The 24,571-nt window shown below is 40.2% G+C and overlaps 1 pseudogene; it reads left to right on the forward strand.

Moving 5' to 3' along the window:
* Positions 1 to 288: 288 nt before the first annotated feature.
* On the forward strand, positions 289 to 24,571 carry LOC108700536 (annotated as a pseudogene).

Consider the following 24,571-nt stretch of genomic DNA (forward strand, 5'->3'; position numbering starts at 1 on the left):
ACATGAATCCCCAATATGCCTGCAGAACCATTTTCCAGGGTTCATCAGGTTCAGTGGCCCAGGGTTCTTTGGTCCACACTTCGAATTAAGTGATTTATTAGGGTCTATTAGCAATTTCTGGGTAGAGTTGATATTTTTCTGCAAAGATGTTGTAAGAGAAATTGCTTATTTACCTCATAGTTAGAAACACAACGTGCGCATGCTGAGCTTCCTTCCCACACAGACATGCATGTGGTCACAATGTTTAGAAAGTAACAGAGCACATTCAAAAACAACAGGTAAACAAATATGCAAAAGCAGCAACTGGGGAAGGGAGGCGCTAGACCACAGGAAATGAGAGGACTTGAGTTTGTGGTTTCTGGAGGTAATGACGACAGAGTTATAATAATATTAAACCTTGATTTATATCCCTACTTTCTTTTAGCTAATGGGAATGTACTGTGTGTATAATTACATTCAATTTCTTCATATTCTTAGAAAGATGCAGTTGATATGAGATTCGCCATTATCTGTAGCCATCATTGTAATTTGTCTTCATTAAAGTCAAAACAGTCTGCACATTTAGAATCTCATTTGTGCAGAACTGAGTTGTAGTGGCTTTGTTAGCCCAAGACATATTGGATTGAACTTAGCAAGCACTCATAATCATAAAATAAATAGATGCAGGGAAGGCTTTGAAGCTATATCAACGCTATTCAGGGGTGAAACTACAGGGATGTGGCGGGTCTGATTGCACCAGTGCCTGCACCCCCTCAGGGCCCACTGGACACTAGTGCTAGCACACATACGCAGTGAAAAATGAAAAAGGGGGGGGTGCACCAAGTACAATATGTAAGTTAATAGAAACTTATAAGCATCACACTCAAATATATGTATGATTGCTACTCAACTTAGAATGGCAACACACATTACTGGGCAAATGAAAAGTGTTCATTCTGCCATACTTGGGTCAATATACGCTGCCAACTCAGCTCCTCCAGACAGCATCTCATTGAGCTCCAGCCTGTCCAACCAGGATTGCATTGCCCCATTGATTTGGTTTCTTCTGGGTGGCCAAAATGACCTAACCAAACAAGCAGATTTGATACTGGGGCACGAGAACCCCTATTAAAGGAAAACTATACCCTCAGAACAATCTAGGTCTCTATAAAAATATATTGCACAAAACAGCTCATATGTAAAACCCTGCATCATGTAAAAAAACATTTTCATAATAATACATAATGATACATACAATAATTATTTTTTAGTAGCATGTGCCAATGAGAAATCATAAATAGAAAACTTCCATTTGAAAAAATAAGGGCCACCCCCTGGGATCCTAGGATTCATGGTGCACACACTGTGAACAAACCATACATGTTAGGTCACAGAAAATATCATAAAATGACAGCTCAAGGGAAAAGATGTTAAAGGGCAATATTTACTTAAATACTGTATATGTTCCAGTTTGGTGAGATTCTTTAATATGCCACTTAATTTGATATCATTTATTTGTTGCTTCATTTTGGGGGTATAGTTTTCCTTTAACCATATCCACTTATAAATTAACATAATCAACATTTTTGTGTGAAAACAAACTGGCTGCAATGAAAAATCAGTTTGGAAAGCAATATAGTAAACTATGTTGCAATGGATTTCTTCTGAACACAGAAATATGCACTTTTTATTGCATAGCTCAATACATATAAAACCCACAGTTTTCTGTCTTCCTATCTGACATTTGGAGCAAAATCCCACACAATGTCAATAGGTGTTTCATTCAGCATCCCAGATCTTATCTGCTCCTTTCTTGTTATTTCCAGCATTATACAGATCCTGAATTTCCATGAGTCTTCAGATCACCGATCAGACAGTTTATGATGTAGTTTATTATTTGTAACATAAAAGAGAACAAGTGTCAGAAGGATTTATTTCTTCCTAGCGCGTTCCTGTGCAGACCTGCTGCTTATGCATACAAATATGTCAGGATACTAACGTGCTGTCCAGTTGTGAATTCCTTAAAAGTAAGCGCCTGCGGGAATAATTGGGTCATAAAAAACGGTTTCAGCGGGGTGGATTAATAAGTCATTGACTTGTTTTCAAAAACAAGCATGGAGCAAACAGGAATATGGACCACAATACACAGCACTTAGTGGCACAATGAAAAGCTGCCATGGTTTTCTAAATCATTAAAAGTGAAAAAAGGGAAAAAATTATTTCAGCTATGACCAAAAATTTGGGTTTCATTTGAATTTATGTATCTTTTTTTCAGTAGCAGAAGTCATTACGGCTCTTGAAAGTTCATTTTTATTCTTAGTTAGTTGGAGTGCATCACTAAGAATACTGTACCAGCAAATCCTTATTACCTTGGTAAAATGTGTAGTTATAATGGGGGTAGTATTTCCTGGTACTGAACAGACTGACCCTACTTCCTTCTGGGCCAGGTGGGATTTCAAGGCAGTAGTCCCCAGTTTGACTCTTTATGGTATCTTCCAAATTGAAATTTACACATAAAGGATTAGATCCACTGGCAAAAAGGCTTGATCTGACTTTGTCAGTGTGACTTTCGTTTTTTTAAAAAAGAAGAATAAAGATACCCCGTGTTACCACAGATTTTTTAAAGAATGACCATGAATTATTATATAAAAATTTGTTTGTATGAAATAGTTAATAAATTAATTGAAAAACTGATCAACTCTGTCAATTAATTATACACACCAAATAAATTTCATGATTAATTATTAATGATAAGAATTCATTTAAGGATTAAATTATCAGACAAATCCCTACCTATGAATTTATAAAAGTGCTTAGTGCTTGTGCGGAGGTTAATTAAATTGATTATTCTAAATTGCCATATTCTCTTTAGGTAAAGTGCCGTGCATAAATTATTTAAATTAAGAATGAACTGATGTAAATAAAGTGACTTTATGCTAATAAATAACAGTATGAAAAAAAGAAATTCATAGAAGGTGGAATTGTCCCATAAGAACTATCTGTATTGTTTCTGTCTCTGGGACACCATCAAGTTGGAGAAGTCAAATTTACTAAAGGGTGAAGTGGCTAACGCTAGCAACATTTCACCAGAAATCCCATCCTCAGGGACATTGCCAATATACTAACAGATGTAGGCGACAATTCACTAGCGAACTGTCGCTAGAGTTCGCTCTCTCTCTTTAACCAGGCAAGTGCGAATTTTACTAAATGTTACCTCTTTCGCCAGAGTTGATTTCTTTGCTAGCATTCGGCACCCAGGACGCAACTTTGCATTTTAGTGAATTATCATGGTGGTAACGAATTTTCGCCTGGCAAAGTAGTGCAAAGTGTGGCGAAGCATTTGCTGGCAACAATAGCCCATTAATGAATCTGCCCCAGAGTATCAAGGACTGTGGTCTCAATAATACCTTCTCGTTCTATGGTGGAGAAACAAACTTTTCTGAAAAACCACAAATCCAAGGACTCATAGAGGTAAAAGGAGAAAGAGTAAGATGAAAAAAATGAACTGTGAAGCTAAAATTATCACTAAAATCAAGACCGTTAAATTAATTCAGTAGTGTGGATAGAGTCTATCATGTGATGTGCCGACACGCGTTTCGCTTCTGCTTTATCATGGCAATGTTTGTTCTCCCTGGACGCTGGCTATTTAACACTTATGCATGTGACGTAATTTTTCCATACTATGATCACTGAATTTGGACACCAGGTTTAATTAATTTGATTTGCTTAATCTCAACAGAACATTCTCGCTTTAACTTCTGAAAGTCTTCCTTATGTTACATTTGAGGAAATAGAGCCAAATAGTAGTAAAAAGTAAATAGTAATCAGCTATGGTTATTAGCACAAAGTCACTTTCTTTACATCAATTCATTCTTAATTAATTTAAATAATTTATGCACAGCACTTTACCTAAGGAGAATATGGCAATTTAGAATAATCAATTTAATTAACCACAAGCACAAGCACTAAGCACTTTTATAAGTGTATAGGTGGGGATTTGACTGATAATTTAATCCTTAAATTAATTCTTATTGTTAATAATTAATCATGGAATGAGAGAGATGAAAGAGCTCGGTACTAATTTACTTGGTGTGTATAATTAATTGATAGTGTTGATTGGGTTTTCAATTCATTGGTCATCCTTTAAAAAACTGTGGTAACACGGGGTATCTTTATTCTTCTTTTCTAAAATCTGCCAAATTGACGTGGTCTGAACAGAAGGATAACAATCATGACACCATGTGTGGTATGGCTATCTTTTTTTTTTTTTGTTTTGGCTCCTCTTTACTCCTTCTTCTGCCATTGCACCATACACTGACCAATGTAATGCATTGACAGATTAAACCAACCCATTCTATAAAACCCATCAATATGGTACATGGTGCATAGATATTGATCTGCATCTAGCCAGCATACATACTGAAAATGATATGTAACATTGTTTTGTGCTTTTTTATATGTTTTTGCACGACTAGCTTTTAATATAGGATCAAAGATTGATATGTATAGGATGTCCTTGTCATGCCCTTCAAAGACTATCATTCCATTGACTATCCAAAAAAAAAATTTTTTTTACAGAGCGCTTTTTTTTACTGTACCAAATAAATATTTTTTATACACAGATCATATATTGTTTAGAGTAGCATATTAATTAGAAATCACATAATTGCTAAGTCTAGTCATGTAGCGCCCAAAGTTCTCCACCGGGATTCACACCTACAACATGGTTTATCATATAAAATTATGTGCCAGGAAAAATCAAGACAAGATTCCTGTAGCTGTTTTGTATTCTGAACATATAAATAGGATTGTATTACTGGTGTAATGTTACTTCTGCTTATGTACATGCTATCAGCACTTGTCCCCTGTCTCTTAAGTGTAATCACGTAGAGCTTGTCGTCTCTTGATGACACTACATATCTAAAACATGACATTGCTGCAACCCAGAACAAAATTCACAATGAAACATTTCATAAAACAAGAAACCTAAGCCATTTGTTAGCTTATTGTGATGCCTGACAATAAGAGCTCAGATGTCATTTTACTTAATTGTTCTTTTAAGCATGGGACGGATTTTATTCAGCCAAAGGTATCATTAGCCAAACAAGTTCAGAGTTATTCTAATACGACAGAAAAAGTTATTTATGAAACCTACTATTAAGATGCAAACCCATATATTTTGATACCAAAGATGAAATTAATTTTTTTTCAATAAATGAAGGTATATTGAAAAATCAGTTTGTATTCCTAGCATGTATGTAATCTAGATTCAGTCTGTGATTGGCTATTTATGATATTCATGCAAGTACTCTTGCACTTGTGCCTGGGACAATGGTAAATTAGACCTATGATGATCTGAACATGGACCATAAGGGTCATTTACAATTTTTGTATACAGATGTGTGTGCTTCAACCACCTCACAAAAGTCCCTTTCGGCCAGAGTGCAGAGCAGTGTACAGACTCTTGCCATGGGCCAAATATACAGCAGAAGAGAGAAAAACTGCAACACCTCTTATTTGCAAAATGTGAAAATTTATTTCAATTGGTCAGTAACCAACAGGCAACGTTTTGGGCTTGCCCTTTCTCAAGCCTGCCTGATAGTGTTATACAATTTTTGTGACAGGTGTGTAGGGACCTATAGGATATCCTATCCCTATAGAGTTAATCCCCTACCTTTTGTATGTAGTTCTCTTTTCCCTTGTTATTGGGCCAAGCCCTTGTAACTGGTAAAGTGTAACACCCACACCTATTGGACAAAGAGTGTAATGACACTCCCCTGCCACACTGCTAGGAGCTTTGGCTCCTGGTGCTGCTGCTAGGTGAATCTCCACTGAGCCTGGGATCACCATAGGCCCCAGTAAGCATTTACCCCAGAGGGACCTGACACCTCTGGTGCTAAGTCGGGGACCAGGTAACCCCGTGAACGAGGACCAGCTAAAATAGTAAGATACTGTTATAGTTCTCTCTAGGAGAGAAAGACAGAGAGGTGTAGCAGAAAGAGCAGCTGTCGCTCCAACGAGGATTGTAGTAGGGAGTAGCTTCCCACAAGGCCTGTTTGCCTTTAGAGCAGGGAACTCAGTTGATAGGCATCTAGGTGAGCAAAGGACTACCTGTACCCTACCTGATAGATCCCGATCCCCTCACTGGCAACGTCGGTTGAACTGGGAATTGATGTACACCTATCTGCAATATCTTTTGGGAGTCGCACCTGTTTGACTGTGAACCTTGTACTGTCCAAAGTGATTTCCACCTGCTGTGTCCTCAGTACTTTGTAAGTAAACCTGTGGTCATTTGCCTCTGGCATAATAAATCTGTTGCTCCTGTTTTACCTTTTTAAAGAACCTCCTGGCGTCCATTATTCTATTTGCACTTAAATGCCTGTGAGTTGTAGTTCAACTACAGTTTAAAGGGGAAGCTTCCATTTGGCGAAGGCTTTGCCCTGGGTGAGGATTCGCAATGTAACCCATGCTCACTACTTAGCTGGTCACCCTTAACTTCTAATTGGCAGATTAGGCCAAGAAAGCGTTACATTTTGGCGCCCAACGTGGGGCCCCGCCCCTAAATCCAGGCTATTTTTGTATTTTTGTGATTTAGTGTTTTTGTGCACTGTCGCTTTAAATTTTCGTGACAGGCGGCGGACCTGATTGGCAAAAGGCTGCCTGCACGTCTTTTTTTCTACTAAATTTGCTAGGTATTTTTCCCCTAGTATCTCAGGGCCGTGGGTTCGGGCTTGGATGTTCTATTTCCCGATACACGAGCCTGCGCCATAGCTCAAGTCTCGCGAGCGCGAGATTTCGCTGGCGCCAATCTTTTTCCCGCGCAGTAACTGTTGGCGCGCTGTGGGAGTAAGGCGGTCCCTGACGTCACGTCCCGCCGCCATTTTGTACAGGAGTTTCCTAGAAGACGGACGCGTGTGCTACAGCTCCCTTCTACGTTGGGATCAAACCTTAGCGGCTGCTACAGGCTTATGCCCTACAACTCCTCTACATCTCAGCGGTACCAGCTACCTTACCGCTTCTCATTTCAGCAAAACAGGAGGATTTCTACATTGCTCCTGTTCAAGGTGCTGCACCATCAAGGACCACGGCTGTGGCCCATCCAAGTGCGGACCTTCCGGATTCCTTCACCAGGCATTGCCCTGCGGCTGCGGGCATAGTGGAGGACTTACTACCTACATTCTTCACACGGTAAACCTTTTCCCCATTATTATGGCTGACCATTCTTGGCAAGGTTGGGCGGATGCGGAAGAAAACCTAACTGGGGCTCCGCTGTTCTCGGATGAGGACATAGAAGATGTAGACTTTGGCCTTAGATATATTTGGGCCGGGACATATGGAGAAAAACTAAATGTCCACTATAACCGGATAGTTGTTCCCTATTGCGGGCACTGTACCCGTGAACTATCCACAGAGACCTGTAATTTCCACTCTTCGTGTCCTTATTGCTTTCACGAGTGCTGGTTAGGTCCCTATGTACTTTATGCTGATCCTAAAAAGGGCATAAAGACAAAATCCATCGCTACAGACACAGATGGATTGTCTTCAGTGTCAGGAGACTCTGCTCCTGCACCTGTTCCCGCATATCCTCATCACCTCTCCTCAGTGCGGCCACCCACCATCCAAAGTCTGCCCACTTCTATAAAAGCTTTGTGTACTTCACAGTCACAGGGAGTCGGCGCTAGTGGGGATGCAGCCACAAAGAATGAGGATCCACGTGTTCCACCCAGAGGGAGGGGGAGTACTATGCGCAGGAACCCTGATGTTGTACCTAGGCCTATCACTCCTAGGCCGGCCACACCCAAGCCTGCCACGCCTAGGCCTGCTACTCCTAAGCCAACCACTGCACCAAAAGATGAGGCTTCATCCACAGTGGTTCCATCAGAGCTTCCAAAATCTCAGCAGCCTGTTGCCTGCTTGTCAAAACCCTTGCTTTCTCCAGAGGCACAAGGTTTCTGGGTCTCTCAGGGAAGGGCCGACCCCAAGAAGGCACGCACAGTTTCTAGGGTGCAACGTATTATCAATGCCCGTGTTCGTGACCGTTGGGGTTATCCAATGCCCTATGCACCTGAGTGGGTTTATGATGAAGTAGAGAAGAATTTGGAAGAATGGCTTTATGGAGAACTTTTAAAGAAAACAGATGTGGGACCCAAGGGATTGTTTCAAAGCGATCCACAGAAGTGGCAGCGTGACATGGTCTTCCTCTGTGACACCCTCAGCGAATGGTGGTATGGGCGTACCATCTTAAAGCACCATGTTAAAAGTTGTGGGAAGTTTCAAGAGGACCGCTTCTTCAGCTTGTCAACCACTCTGCCTAATGTAGGGGAGGTAGAAAAGCCTCACCCTTCCTACTATTTGTCATACGAACACACCCTGGAGAAGTATGGGGTGAATGTTTGAGCTGTCCACAGTGGTTCCGGCTGGACCCTGTGTTATTTTCAGTATGCCTCTAAGAGTGAGTATTCCTCTTAGAGATGATTTGTTTACCCTTGAGGACGTCGTTTGATTGCCCCAAGTTTTGGGCCTTCTTCATTGTTCTTCGAGATTGATGCCCCAAGTTTTGGGCCTTCTTCATTGTTTTGTTCACTCATTGTTCCATTTCTGGACTTCTGAACATTGTCTGGAACTTGTAAATAGTTGGGTTCATGAGACAAAGACTGCTGAGCCCCCACCAAAAACTCTTCTACCTCTAACTACTCGCTGAGTAGCACCTTTATTCTTTCCCTTACTACTCCCCAAGTGGCTCTCAGTGACTTTGTACACTTGGGTAGGGGGGGGGTGTGATATGAATAAAGCTTTTGGTTATGGTGGGGTCATGTAACTCAACTGCACTGAAAATGAGTGTTCATGTGTGAAAAGAAATCTATGCTAAATTTTCTTTTCAGCCAAGCCTGTGCCTGGACCTTCTGATACACTATGGATGGTTCAAGTGTCGTAAGTAAAGTGCCTGAGTGTTCCTTTAAGGACCTCATGAATGTAATAAAGTTATGCAACTGATGTTATTTGCACTGAAACTTATCCAATACAGTATTGCATTTTTGCTCTTTACTGTTCTTTTCTCCACAGTACCCATTGTTACCAGGTATTCCTCAGGAGAGGATACCAGAAGAGTGATGTTCAATGGTATTGTTGGTTTGCACTTATATATTCACTTTGTTACTATTGTGTCTATATCATTTCACCATTGTCGGGACGAAATGGATTTTTCCCCCGGGTGTATGTAGGGACCTATAGGATATCCTATCCCTATAGAGTTAATCCCCTACCTTTTGTATGTAGTTCTCTTTTCCCTTGTTATTGGGCCAAGCCCTTGTAACTGGTAAAGTGTAACACCCACACCTATTGGACAAAGAGTGTAATGACACTCCCCTGCCACACTGCTATATAGTGTGTGCAGGGAGTGTCCTCTTCCTCTTTGGCTCCTGGTGCTGCTGCTAGGTGAATCTCCACTGAGCCTGGGATCACCATAGGCCCCAGTAAGCATTTACCCCAGAGGGACCTGACACCTCTGGTGCTAAGTCGGGGACCAGGTAACCCCGTGAACGAGGACCAGCTAAAATAGTAAGATACTGTTATAGTTCTCTCTAGGAGAGAAAGACAGAGAGGTGTAGCAGAAAGAGCAGCTGTCGCTCCAACGAGGATTGTAGTAGGGAGTAGCTTCCCACAAGGCCTGTTTGCCTTTAGAGCAGGGAACTCAGTTGATAGGCATCTAGGTGAGCAAAGGACTACCTGTACCCTACCTGATAGATCCCGATCCCCTCACTGGCAACGTCGGTTGAACTGGGAATTGATGTACACCTATCTGCAATATCTTTTGGGAGTCGCACCTGTTTGACTGTGAACCTTGTACTGTCCAAAGTGATTTCCACCTGCTGTGTCCTCAGTACTTTGTAAGTAAACCTGTGGTCATTTGCCTCTGGCATAATAAATCTGTTGCTCCTGTTTTACCTTTTTAAAGAACCTCCTGGCGTCCATTATTCTATTTGCACTTAAATGCCTGTGAGTTGTAGTTCAACTACAGTTTAAAGGGGAAGCTTCCATTTGGCGAAGGCTCTGCCCTGGGTGAGGATTCGCAATGTAACCCATGCTCACTACCTAGCTGGTCACCCTTAACTTCTAATTGGCAGATTAGGCCAAGAAAGCGTTACAGGTGCAAAGTTAAAAACAAGCCGCTATATTAGGTGTTCTCTTCTCCTACCTCCTCACATACCTCACCTTGTACTTGTACTTCATGAAGACACACAAGTTATGAAGTGCCAGCAGGGTTCAAAGTTGCTCTGCACTTCACTCCAGATTTTATCATTTAGCATGAGGTGCAACATGCAACAAGGCCCTGAACATAAAGACTTATTGAATTAGCACGAGTGGGTGTAAATGTTGTGCCCCTTACTATGAAAGGCTATAGAACTGTTGCTTTTAGACATTTTTGGCTCAAGTACCCTTCATGGATCTGATCAGTGCTCATGGCACATTATTAAGTTACATAAATCATTTAGCAAAAGTTTCAAGATCATCTAGGGCAGGGAATCCCAAATCTTACCCTAAGTGACCTCTATACTAGTGCCGGATGGTGCTGCCACTGCATTACCCTAGGTGCAGACACAGTTAGCAGATTTCAGCATCAAAAAACATAAGTATAGGCACAGCAAATAGGCATTCTCCCTAAATCCAATCCCAGGTAGCCTCCAGACACTCCTTCAAACCTTCCTAGGAATCAGGAGTACAGCTACAGAACCAATGCTATAAACAGTCAGAACTACACCGCAAGCAGGCCTGATCGTATGGACTTTAACAACACTTCATGCAAGATTAATGCTATAGACAAGGATTCACCTAATACAAATGTAATGCTATTGACTACACTGCACATAAATGTAAAAATACTACAACTCCTACAAAAGTAATGCCATAGATAGCCAGGGTCTATAACTAATACAAATGACATTTTATAGATAGGAGTTGCAGCTCATACAAATGTAATATTGTAGACAGGCATTTATCCTGTTTCTCATGTTTATTAATTTTGTCTTTAATATTTTTTGTATTTACAATTTAGACTATGCCATCCTTTCTTTCAGCTGCATCAGTCAATAAGAGAAACTGTTATATCCAGATTATTTTATTTTGGTCATTATTATTGCCTGGCTTTAAATACTTTTGTATTTTGTATTTTGTATTTCATTTTTAGGCTCATAACAGAAATTTGCTGTCCATTGACTTTGATCACATAAGTAGAACAGGGAAAATCTATGATGATCACCGGAAATGCACTCTAAGGATACTTTATGATAAAACTGGACATCCAATTCAGTGGTCACCAAGTAGCAAGTACCATGCTGTTAATATCACTTACTCACCTTCTTGCCTTGTTAATTACATTCAGAGGGGAATATGGACAGAGACAATGGAGTATGGTGAAACAGGGAAGATTGTTTCTCGAACAGATGGGGAGATGGAAACATGTGGATCTACTCATACCTAGAAAAGGTTATAATTCCATTTGTTACTGCTTTCAGAGTTTCATGATTGCATTGTAGTCTAAAAGTGCTATTGACTTCTATAATTAAAGCACAATTCCTGAGTGAATAATGTATTTTTCAGCAAATGGCATAAATTATAGGTGTCGCATGCATTACTTGATATACATAAACATAAAAGCACAAGTTTTTCCGCTAACAGTCATCAATCAGCATACAAATACAGTAATAAGCTTACAGGGGACTGGTATTATAATGATAAAAAACACAACTGTAGAGGATGCTAAATCTCTTACACAAATGGGGACCCAATTACTAATAGTCATATAGATTTTCATACAGGAATTCCAGAAATAAAGGCATTTTTCAATCATTTGGGGTTTTTTTAAGTTGTACTTCAGGAAAAAATGTTTACTGTATTTGACCATGACCGTTATATTTTATAATTTTCCTTCCATTTACTAATGAACTTTCCAATTTTTCTTCTTTTCATTTTTTTTGGTCCCCGATCCCTTCCCGCTTAGATGAATGGGAAGCACTACAGATTGACTGGGACATGCTACAAGTGCTTGAAAATACATTAGAACCTAGATGTCATTCGTATTTAACCTAATGAGAAGAAATCTAGTGGGGAGTAGACATTACATGTCGGAACTGGACGAAGAGTGCTATATAAATATACCAAACAAACACGTCTTTCAGAGGTTGTCTATGATACCACCCAAATCACGTTTACCTATGAGGAGACTTCTGGAGTCATTAAAACAATACATTTGATGCATGAAGGCTTTGTTTGTGCCATTCGATACAGAAAGACAGGTATGTTACTGAGTCTCTCTCCTTAAAATATTTTCAAAACATTTTTTTATATTTATTCAGAGGTGAGCATGATAACGACACTTGGGTAATAAGAATTGTGTGCAAAAACCATTACTCTCTTAGGTAACATTACATTTGTAAAATATATTTGCATATTTATGGAACTAGGAAGAGCTGACATCAGGATTATTTCCAATACACAACTGCAAATAGGAAAATGTATCTAAAAAATGAATGCATATTAGCATATTTGAGATAGGCTTATGGTTGTTTTTGTTCCTTTGACAAACATTTTTAGTTCTATTTTCTATTTCTTTTACTAGGTCCTCTTATTAGAAGGCAGATCTTTAGATTCAGTGAAGAAGGCCTAGTTAATGCAAGGTTTGACTACAGTTACAATAATTTCCGAGTTACCAGTATGCAAGCCATGATAAACGAGACTCCCCTTCCCATAGATTTGAATCGCTATGTTGATGTGTCTGGAAGAATAGAACAATTTGGAAAGTTTAGTGTAATCAATTATGATTTAAATCAAGTCATCACAACCACAATGATGAAGCATACAAAGATTTTTAGTTCCAGTGGTCAAGCCATTGAAGTACAATATGAAATTTTGAAGGCCATTGCATATTGGATGACGATCCAGTATGATAACATGGGTCGTATGATAACATGGAATATCCGAGTAGGAGTAGATGCTAATATAACAAGGTATTTCTATGAATATGATGCAGATGGACAGCTTCAAACAGTGTCTGTTAATGATAAGCCCCAATGGCGTTACAGTTATGATCTCAATGGAAACATCAACCTTCTCAGCCATGGGAACAGTGCTCGTCTTACCCCTTTAAGGTATGATGTTGGAGATCGCATTACAAGACTTGGAGAAATTCAGTACAGAATGGATGAAGATGGATTTCTTAGACAAAGAGGAAATGACATATTTGAATTTAACTCCAATGGCCTTTTGAGCAAATCATACAACAAAGTTGCAGCCTGGAGTGTCCAATACCGATATGATGGACTAGGGAGACGAGTGGCAAGCAAATCAAATCTGGGATCTCACTTGCAATTCTTTTATGCAGATCTGGCAAATCCAATGAGAGTTACCCATTTGTACAATCACTCAAGTTCTGAAATAACTTCACTTTATTATGATCTTCAAGGCCATTTTATTGCTATGGAACTGAGCAGTGGAGAAGAATATTATGTTGCGTGTGACAACACAGGAACCCCTTTGGCAGCTTTCACTAGCAGGGGTCAAATAATTAAGGAAATTCTATACACACCCTATGGAGACATCTACAGTGATACAAATCCAAGTTTTGATGTTCTAATTGGATTTTATGGAGGACTGTATGATTCATTAACCAAACTTGTACATCTTGGTCAAAGAGATTATGATGTTGTGGCAGGTCGATGGGCCACACCTAATCTTCGTATTTGGAATAAACTCAACATTGACCTTAAGCCATTTAATCTATACTCTTTTGAAAACAATTATCCTGTTGATAGGATTCAAGATGTGGCACGATATACAACAGGTATATTTTTGAAATTTGTTTATATTGCTTCAAACACAAAAGTAATCACTTACGCAAAAGGACTTAAATTTGTGTTTTTCCGATAAAACAGTATTTATTCCCATAGTTCCAGCTGCCCCTACTACATTTACACCTGATGCACCAAATAAGCATAATTGCAAATGTGTGTAGTAGCAAATTAGATTCAAGTTGCACCTTACATTTATGTCTTCCAGTTCTTGGTGTTAGAATAAGGTTTGCATGTGATTCTTTTGGCACACATTTCCTGTTTCTATTGATAACCCCATACCTCCCAACATTTTGGAAGTAAAAAGAGGGACAAAAAATTTTCCGCATGTAGCGCAGCAATTTTTTGGCCACACCCCTTTCTGTGGCCACACCCCCTAATTACCATGTTTGTTTTACAAAATTTGGCAGGTTATGAAAGTTTGAAAATATTTCTCCTTATCTAAACTGTGTTTTTGTGTCTCAAAATTGTTACAAAGTATCTTATTTGCACCTGTTAGCTGTTCTGGGCTCTCTGCTAAAAGCCAATTAAGTGAGAAATCTTTGTTTCTTTTTCTGGCTGTTCAGTGCAGAGAAAAGAGGGACTTTCCAGTACAAATGAGGGACTGCGGGTTGAGCTGTCAAAAGAGAGACTGTCCCTCCGAAAAAGGGACAGTTGGGAGGTATGATAACCCCTTATGGGAACCCTAGAATTACTGAATGTTCAGGATGGCAAGGAGCATGTTCAGACATGCAGCCATTTGATTGCTATGAGAAACAATTTGGTAAATCAGCACCTTGACTTGAGTTTGTTTCATCAGTAAACTAATTCCCTTTTTTTCCTACTATATTTTGTGTTACCCTCCAGACATTGGAAGTTGGCTGGAACTATTTGGATTTCAGCTTCATAATGTGCTACCTGGGTTTCCAAAGTCAGAATCGAAAGACTTTGAATCAACATATGAGTTACAGCAACTACAGACCCAAACTCAGGAGTGGGATCCAGGAAAGGTGCATTCAGTTGTTGTCCAGGATGGATGTTTTACATTGAAAAGCAAACACCTACAAAACTAGGCTTAGGTAATATGGCCATTTGACTCACCGTGGAGCTTGTGTAGGGCTATAGTTAAATAAAGTGTGTTTGCTGAAGCTTGTTACAGATGTACCATTAAAGGCATCCATTAGCATATACATATTGTTTGTCTTGTTATGTAAAATCAGTCCTTTTGGTTCAGATTAAATGAAATACCTTTATGGCATGAGCTTCTGATTTATGCATGCCAAACAGCCATTAGAAGTATACCTCCCCTACACTAGTTATAATTTCAGAGAAATTGCATTGACATGTTATAAAAATTTGGAGTATTTGGATTAAGACTGTGTTGCCCATGAATGAAAAATGATTTGAGTAACTAGTTTATTTTGTGTTATACTGATAAATGTCGTTTGCACCTTTACTAAGAATGAATTGATGCTTTCATCCAGTGCATCTAGACTTTATTACCACATTATCTGCTACCTGTTAAGGGAGTTTGTCCTAGTGAATAGCATTATGAGCAGCATAGCTTTATGGAATAGCATTACGAGCAGCGTGGTTTTATGAAGGATATGTCATTTCAGACACATTTGATTGCTTTTTATGATGAGGTAAGTAAGATGCTGGACTGTGGTGGGGCAGATGTGATCTATTTGGATTTTGTGTTTGATACTGTGCCCCACAACGACTTCTTTCTAAACTAAGGTATGTTGGGTTTAATGATGTCGTTTGCACATGGATAGGAAACTGGCTACAGGATCGGGTACAGAGGGTGGTTGTTAATGGTACATTCTCTACTTGGAGTAAGGTTCTTAGTGGGTTCCTCAGGGCTCGGTATTGGGTCCACTTTTATTTAACTTGTTCATTAATGACTTAGGGAAGGGTATTGTAAGTAATGTTTGCAGATGACACAAAACTATCCAGCCCAATTAATTCCATCCAGGATGTGGCATTGTTTCAACAGGATCTTGCCAAACTGTCAATCTGGGCAGATAAGTGGCAAATGAGATTCAATGTTGTTAAATTCAAAGTCATGCACCTGGGATGTATAAATATCCAAGCCACTTATACCCTTAATGGGACTGCACTAGGGAAATCCATTATGGAAAAGGACCTTGGCTGTAGCAAGCAATGCCAGTCAGCAACATCAAAGACAAATAAGGTCTTTAGCTGTATTAAAAGGAGCATTGATTCACGGCAGGAAGGGGTCATTCTTCCACTGTATAGAGCACTGGTAAGGCCCCATCTAGGATATGCCTTACAGTTTTGATCTCCAGTGCTCAAACAGGACATTATTGTATTAGAGAGGGAACATATAAGGGCAACTAAATTGGTAAAAGGTATGGAAAGGCTGGCCAAATGGATGTTCACGCTGGAGAAGAGGCGCTTAAGGGGTGATATAACTACTGTATTCCTCTGGATCGACTAGCAGTTAGGCAGGTTAATGAAAGTTAAAAGGTTGAACTTGATGGATGTGTCTTTTTTCAACCTAACTTACAATAAAGCGATCAACAAGCATCTTCCCTTTGCACTTCTGTTCCTGTAAATGTAATACAAATGTTGGATTATCACTTCAGTGTGAACTTAGGAAGCAGCTGAGGCATTTCATATCCTTGGATCAACTGCCTATGGCCCCCAAACAAAATCAATGAAAATATCATGATAAACTAAATTACCCCAGATTTGCTGCCATCCCATCTTTTTTTGGAAAAGGCACCAAATTTGCCATTAAAGAAGGAATTTTCCCTAGACGTACTCCATGTCAGTACGTTACGGGATAGCCCCTCCTCCCTGCTCCAATTAGAAGGAACCTCCCCAAGCCTTTAAAAGGCCACCACACCCACCTACCGGCGTCTTTTTTTTCCTTCTCTTATGCTCTTGGCTTTGTTCTCTGAACAAAGGCCTCAATCATTAGAAGCAAATTTTTGTTTTTCTCTTTTTATGCCTAGGAAAGCATTAGGCCTGCCCGGAAGGCGTCCTAGGGACAGGGGTTTTGGTCCATGGGACCTTTTTTCCCCCCAGCACACTACCTCAGACCTGGAGTCTTCTGAACTTCAGCTCCTGAATCAGGTAAGGTACTGAGGTGCAATGTTTGCTACTCCTTGTCTGCCTGTATTTCAGTTGCCTTCCTGTATTGCTATCAAGAGCATTGGGTGGCAGGTGCTTGTCCCCCCATTCGTGTGCCCTCCCGACCTGCCCAGAGGGCCTCAGGCGGCACTGGTGTATGTGGCCCCTACACCCCATTTTTACGAATGGGCGAGGGAGGTGGCAGTTAATTTAGGCTAATTAGTTAGGGGCCTGAACCTTACTGCCCCCTGTTACCTTTGTTTTATTTTTGTTTTAATGGGGGCAGGTCATGGCCAACTGCCTCCCTCAACAGACTTTCCTAAGGTGGAGGTAGTTAAAATAATAATAAAAAAATAAAAAATATAAAAAAGTTTCGCTATAGGCTTCATATTATAGCAAACTTGGGCCTGTGCAGGAAGCACCAACACTAATTATCCAATTTGCCTCAGTATAACCCACGCAGTTGCTTTGGGTTCCCTGCCTATACAGACACCAGCTGAGTATAATCAACCCCCCACTGAGTGCAGACACCAGCTGAGTATAATCAGGTCCAGCTAAAGCAAGTGGAGATGGCTCCGCCCACTCTCTAACTCAGCAAGCGAGGAAGCTGCAGCCTCAGGTAAGTCCTGCTGTTGTCAGTAAACTTGTGAGGCCTGTTTTCCTGTTAACAATAGAGTGTCCTGGAATTTGTGACATTAAAGGGTCAGCTTCCAGCCTTGCATAATGAGCAGCAGGTAAGGAGTGTGTCCATATGCTGTTCTGCAGTGTACTAAAGTCTAACTAACTGCTTGCATGCTATATATTCATATGCTTATCTGCACTGTGCCTGGTTATGATTGTTTCCTGCCTGAAAGCACAAGCCATTTACAAATAGGACACCAGTAGCCCTATTGAATATGGATCACTGGGCTGGGGGGGCTGCTAGGCTCTGATATATACTTGCTATAAACATCAGATAATCCATAATATGTATTGCGCTATTTTTGTTCTGCATTCTATGTTTTGGCTATTGCTCACATAGAAAAGGTAGCCATAATGGAGGTCGAGCAAAGGTCTGGCTGAATGCTAGGGCCCGATATAAGCTTGCTCTATACAGCAGCTAATCTAAACTATGGACCTCATGTTTCCGTGATTGTACCTGTGCTCCTATTTTGTTCTACAGCTTAAGCTCTGGCTATTGCTCACAGGTAAAACGTGGCCCTACAGGATGTAGAGCACAGGTCTGGCTGGCTGCTAAGCCCTGAGACATGCTTGCATGCTATATATTCATATGCTTATCTGCACTGTGCCTGGTTATGATTGTTTCCTGCCTGAAAGCACAAGCCATTTACAAATAGGACACCAGTAGCCCTATTGAATATGGATCACTGGGCTGGGGGGGCTGCTAGGCTCTGATATATACTTGCTATAAACATCAGATAATCCATAATATGTATTGCGCTATTTTTGTTCTGCATTCTATGTTTTGGCTATTGCTCACATAGAAAAGGTAGCCATAATGGAGGTCGAGCAAAGGTCTGGCTGAATGCTAGGGCCCGATATAAGCTTGCTCTATACAGCAGCTAATCTAAACTATGGACCTCATGTTTCCGTGATTGTACCTGTGCTCCTATTTTGTTCTACAGCTTAAGCTCTGGCTATTGCTCACAGGTAAAACGTGGCCCTACAGGATGTAGAGCACAGGTCTGGCTGGCTGCTAAGCCCTGAGACATGCTTGCTCGAAGCAGCAGCTAAGCTAACTATGTATTTCATATTGCTGTGATTGTACCTGTGCTACTATTTTGTTATACGGCTTATGCTCTGGCTATTGCTCACAAAGAACACGTAGCCCTGCGATATGTAGAGCACAGATCTGTCTTGCTGCTAGGTCCTGATACATGCTTGCTATAAGCAGCAGCTAACCTAATTATGTATTGCATGTTTTCTGCAGTTTACGATTTGGCTATTTCTCTCATGGAACAAGTAGCCCTAATGGATGTAGAGCACAGGCCTTTTGAGTTGCTAGGCCCTGAGATATGCTTGCCCTAAGCAGCAGCTCATATAAACTATGTATTTCATGTTACTGTGATTGAATCTGTGCTTATATTTTCTTCTGCAGTATATACCCTGGCTATGGCTCACCTGGAATAGGTAGCCCTAAGGTATGTAAAGCACAGGCCTGGGAACGGCTAGGACCAGATTTACGCTTGCCCTAAGCAGTAGCTAATATTTTATGTATTACATGTTGCTGTGATCATATCTGTATGCTCCTATTCTCTGCAGTATGATATGCTCTAATTATTACTCACCTTGAACCAGTAGCTCTAATAGATGTACATCACTGGACTGGGTGGCTATGAAGGTCTGATATAGGTTTGCTCTGACTGCAGCTAACCTAAACTATGCATTACATGGGGTTGTAATTGTTTCTGGGGTACATTCAGGTTTAATCCAGATGAGTACTGATAGGAATACCTACATATGAAGGTCTTTTCATTCTATGGCATTGCTCCTGGGATAAGATATGGCTTAATAAATTAAACACTAGGCAATATTTTTTCCCGATGGCAGGTAAGCTTAACTTTGTCTTGATAAGCACTACAGGAGTTCTGAAGCCTGTCTGTCATAAGGATTGCTGGGTTAACAATAACCACAGGTATGTACTACTTTTGGGACCATTGAATGTAAATTTTTCCAGATTCAGCAGCCTTGTATCACCGATCACTGCCTGAACGAATGGAGGACCAGATAATTGCTTTGCCCAGTCAATTGTGCAGTCTATTACTACCCACGCAGCTCGAGCTCTGGGGTCGGGTACTGTGCTCTACCAGGAGCTTAGGACTCTGACCGAGGTACATATTATTATCACATATTTTAATATATGCTTGCACCATGGCCCACATCCTGCAGGGGGATTCTACTGCCTTCAGAACAAATGCTCAATAAATGGATAAACTCCATAATACAACTGGTCTACCAAGCAACATATATGTTTGCATCTATAAGAGGGCCATAGGCAGGTGCATATATTTTATTATTAAGGCATGTATATGAGTGTGTATATATGTTTGCACAGATATCTATATATGATTTGTGTCCTTGGGATGGGTTCTTTTTTGGAACCAGAAACGTTGGCTCAATAAACCTAAATTTTTATGCAACATATAGTATTTTTGAAGATTCCTGGAACAATCAGTACTTAAACTCTTCATCCATAAATTTCACTATAGCAGCCAGGACATCTGGCTAGTTTCGAGGGGTGCAACCTGTGGAAATTCCATATTCATAGGTTTAAGGAAGAACAAGGTATACAGTTCTCTATGCTTGGCTGAAGGATCCCCAGATGTATTTCTACCGTTTTTTAGGGTGACTCCTTGGTGCCTCCTACAAATTAGAGAGGGGAGCCACTACCCAGTGTTATTCCTATACTATTTCTACTGATATTCTTAATGTCAGGATAGAGGGGACATTTTATCTGCCAATACAGGGTGTCTATAGAGACAGGGTACACATACATATCAGGCCACTGGGAATTTGCATAAGGTATATATTTCAAACCAAGGGTTTTCAGGCTATAGGAGTCTTCCAAAGTGTCTTGTTAGTCCATAGAGATGACCTCTGTTCAAGTCTGGCCCAGGATAGGGATATTCTGCTTATACTACCTTATACTATCATCAAAACGGCTTTGTGACTTAAGGCTCTGTGTCCAGAAGGCACTTATTTTGGGCCCATTTATTTTATTTATTTATTTTTTTTTTCTTCAATTCTCAAACCCCTAGTTAGTGGTTTTTTAGAATACAGGGCCGGCTGTTCTTCCACACCAGATAGGTAACTGATTGGACAGCAGATGGAGGCATCCTAGGAGCGTTAATTATTTTCCCTCTCTATGTCTGTGCCCTCTTGGAACACCAGCAGTTTTGGATCTTTCCTCCTCACAGTTACATACTGCAGTTGCTACTTATCCTATTGCTTCGGCCGAAAATGTACTTGGCTCTTCTGAGCAGGATCATAGTCTTCCCTTAAGTGGGACGGTTGCAGTCATTACAGTAGAGTGTAATCTCTTACCACTTCCAGTCATTAATTTCATTGAGAATGAATTAAGGATAGTTTATGTATCTGTCCTACAGGTTTGTCTAGCTTCAAATGGGAGGCTTGGAAGTATTTTTTTTGTCTGTTTTGACCATGTCTGTCACATTATTCCCTATGCTAGGGGGATTACATTTACACCTGCTGAAAATTGTGTCTGAAACATTCGCACAGAGCTCAATGTCCAGGTAATTTCCAGATACAACACTCCTATTATCCTGGTTTGTTCTCGGATTCACATTCCTGTGCTACTCCTGATACATATGACCCAGCATTACTCTAGTAGATCAGAGGCCCTTCTGACACTTACTGGAACATCCATAGTGTCCCTCCAGTTCCAAGGTCAGCCTCAACGATTAAATATGTAGTATAGTTGATTCCACATCTAAGTGGGTCCCTTATGGGTAGAGAGAACACAGGTTTGTGGGTGACTATAAACATTTATCCAGGGCATATAATCTGCCTCCATAAATCTTGGAATTAGTCCTTTAGTTGCACTGTGTTATTGGGATCTGTAACCTTAGGGGTATTCAGTTATACCTCTCAGAGTACTAGGTTGGGTCAACCAACAGGGGCTCTTTCTTAGGTACTGTAGTTGCTCAACTCTTTACAGTTAATTGAGTCTGCCTCATCACAGGACCTTACACAGGGTAAGGAATTCTAATCCCAATTATTTTCTCAGGTGCCCTTGTCTCCGATCTTTAGGATCTGCTTTCTGTTAGAACAGTCCTGACTAACATGCATTCTGATATGAAGATATTTATGGTACTGGCCTTGGGTACCTGAGGGTACATTGGATATCCTACATTTATGGATATATCCTAAGCAGATCATTTCTATATTGTGTCTGTTTTGGGTTCTTACTCCTACCAAGTGTTTCTTACAGGTACCTTGCAATGTGCACTGAAATTAGGCATACATGTGATGAATGCTTTTTGGTGAGTAGGAGAGTAAGTATTTCAGCTTGCTGAATTCGCCTTTTACAGGACTGTCTTCCTCTCTCTCTCTTCTGGAGGGTGAAGTGGTGGTTAGTGAGCTAACTTGTTCCTCACTCTCAGTGGGCTAACATCTCTCTCTCGCGCTCTCTCTCTCTTTCTCTATAGTATATGCTATACTATAGCTCTATTCTTAGCCTGGTGAACTTATTCTGGGGTTTTCACCTGGACTCTCTATATTAAGGTAAGGAGTTTGCATGATGGTGGACTATCTAGTCAGAGATACTCCTTTCCTTATTACAGTTTCTTCTTAAAGCATATTCCCTCCCATGGGATAACGTTAACTTGCTATGTCCCGTAACGTACTGACATGGAGTACGTCTAGGGAAAAAGGAAGATTATTTCATACTTACCGAGATCTTCCTTTCCTAGACGTACTCCATGTCAGTACACCCGCCCTTTCTTTTCCGGTAATTTAAGAGCTTGTTACAAAGACGCCGGTAGGTGGGTGTGGTGGCCTTTTAAAGGCTTGGGGAGGTTCCTTCTAATTGGAGCAGGGAGGAGGGGCTATCCCGTAACGTACTGACATGGAGTACGTCTAGGAAAGGAAGATCTCGGTAAGTATGAAATAATCTTCCTTTGTCACAGCCGATGTCATTAGTGTTACGAATGAAGACAGTAGACGTATTGCAGCTTTATTGAACAATGCACATTACCTGGAAAACTTACATTTTACTATTGATGGCCGGGATACTCATTACTTATTAAGCTGGGTTCTTTGGAGGAAGATCTGGCTGTCATTGGCAATTCTGGTAGTGGGCGCATTCTGGAAAATGGAGTCAATGTTACTGTATCGCAAATGACTTCACCAGTTGGTGGAAGGACTCGCAGGTTTGCAGATATCCAGCTGCAACATAATACCCTGAGTTTTAATATACGTTATGGAACAAGTATGGAAGAAGAAAAGAACCATGTTCTAGAACTGGCCAGGCAGAGAGCTGTGGCTCAGGCTTGGACAAAAGAGCAGAAGCGGCTCCAGGAAGGAGAGGAAGGCATTAGTCAGTGGACAGAGACAGAGAAACAACAGCTTTTGAATACAGGAAGGGTACAAGGCTATAGCGGATATTTTGTTCTGTCTGTGGACCAAGATCTAGAACTTTCTGATAATGCCAACAACATTCACTTCATGAGACAGAGTGAAATAGGCAGGCGGTAACAAACAAACAAGAAAAAACAAACAAAAAAACTCTTTACCTTTGCGTCACCAAAGACTGCCTGTTTTTAAAAACACAAAATGGTTTATTGTATTGATTTTCTAGATCAGATATCTGTTAATGTAAATATAAAGAAAAACATATCCAACTGCCTTTAAATGTGACAAAAGATGGTATTTTAATATTATTCGTTTTAAAAACTGGTATCCTTCAAGCACTCATGAGGCCATTTAGCACCACACTAAGCAATTGTTCAATTGCCTCCCTGGTGTTCAAGGAATGAAAAAAATGAATAAAAGCTTATAATTTTTTTGCTTGCATATTAACCATGACAATGTTGCCACTCATCTGGAGGTTACAGCTTATGTGATGCTAGAACTTCTAGACAAAAGTCCTACCTACAGAGTAATAGTAAGTATATGATGGCAAACAAATATGCAAAGCTGAAATCCTCTGTCATTGTTACTTATTTTTAATAAACAAGCATTCTTTCAAAATAACAAAAAAAAAAAATTGATCCAATATTTTTCTCTATACTCCTATTAAAATAGTAATGAGCAAAACCACTTGAAATGTTGCTCAGAAACTATATTGGTATTGGAGGAATAGAGCTACTCAGTGTAAGATAGATTCCCTTACCCAACTGTTGATGACGCCCTTTGACATATACTTTTATCTAACTGTGTTTACAAAATGTTGACAAACATGTACATTGACTGTATAACTTAAGACTTTGGGCTCAGACTGTTGAGTTTCTGTACTTTCTGCTTTAAAATTTGACTCTAATCCAACACAGACACGGAATTTGGCAAATCCCTTACTAATGGAACAGTGAAGATATAAAAGGAGCATATTTTGGCATATCTGCAACTTCTTACCACATACTTATTATTAAAATGGATAGTGCATAAGTGCAATTTACTGCCTTTCGATGCAAAGGTGTGTTTTTATCAAGGCATAAAGCCACCATTTGTAATCACTGATCCCATCTGTCTGTTCAACAGGTATCTTTTACAGCATCATATTTTCATTATATAACTGGAACTGTGCAATCAAAAAACTTTGTAGTATAACTTCCCACAATATGATTCAACATGTGTTAAGGGACAAGGAAAGGCAAAAAAATAAAATCCCATTTTTACTTTCTTTAATGTAAAAGAAACCTATCTCCAATATACTGTAATTAAAAAATGTGTACCGTTTTTATAAGAAACCTGACTGTATGCAATGAAATTCTCCCTTCATTTACTGCTGTGGATAGGAATTGTCAGATGGTCCCTAACTGCTGAGCAGGGAAACAATCAGAATTATGAACAGCTGGGGGAGCCCCCGCCTAACTTACCAGCCATGTAGAATTCAAGCAGCTTTGTTTATGACGATCCCTAAGAAGCCCAGACCACACTAAGCATGTGCAGGGTCAGGGTCAGGCAAAGATGTTTAACAAAGTTACAAG

This window comes from Xenopus laevis, chromosome 8S (genome assembly GCF_017654675.1).
Source record: "Xenopus laevis strain J_2021 chromosome 8S, Xenopus_laevis_v10.1, whole genome shotgun sequence".
NCBI classification, from domain to species: domain Eukaryota; kingdom Metazoa; phylum Chordata; class Amphibia; order Anura; family Pipidae; genus Xenopus; species Xenopus laevis.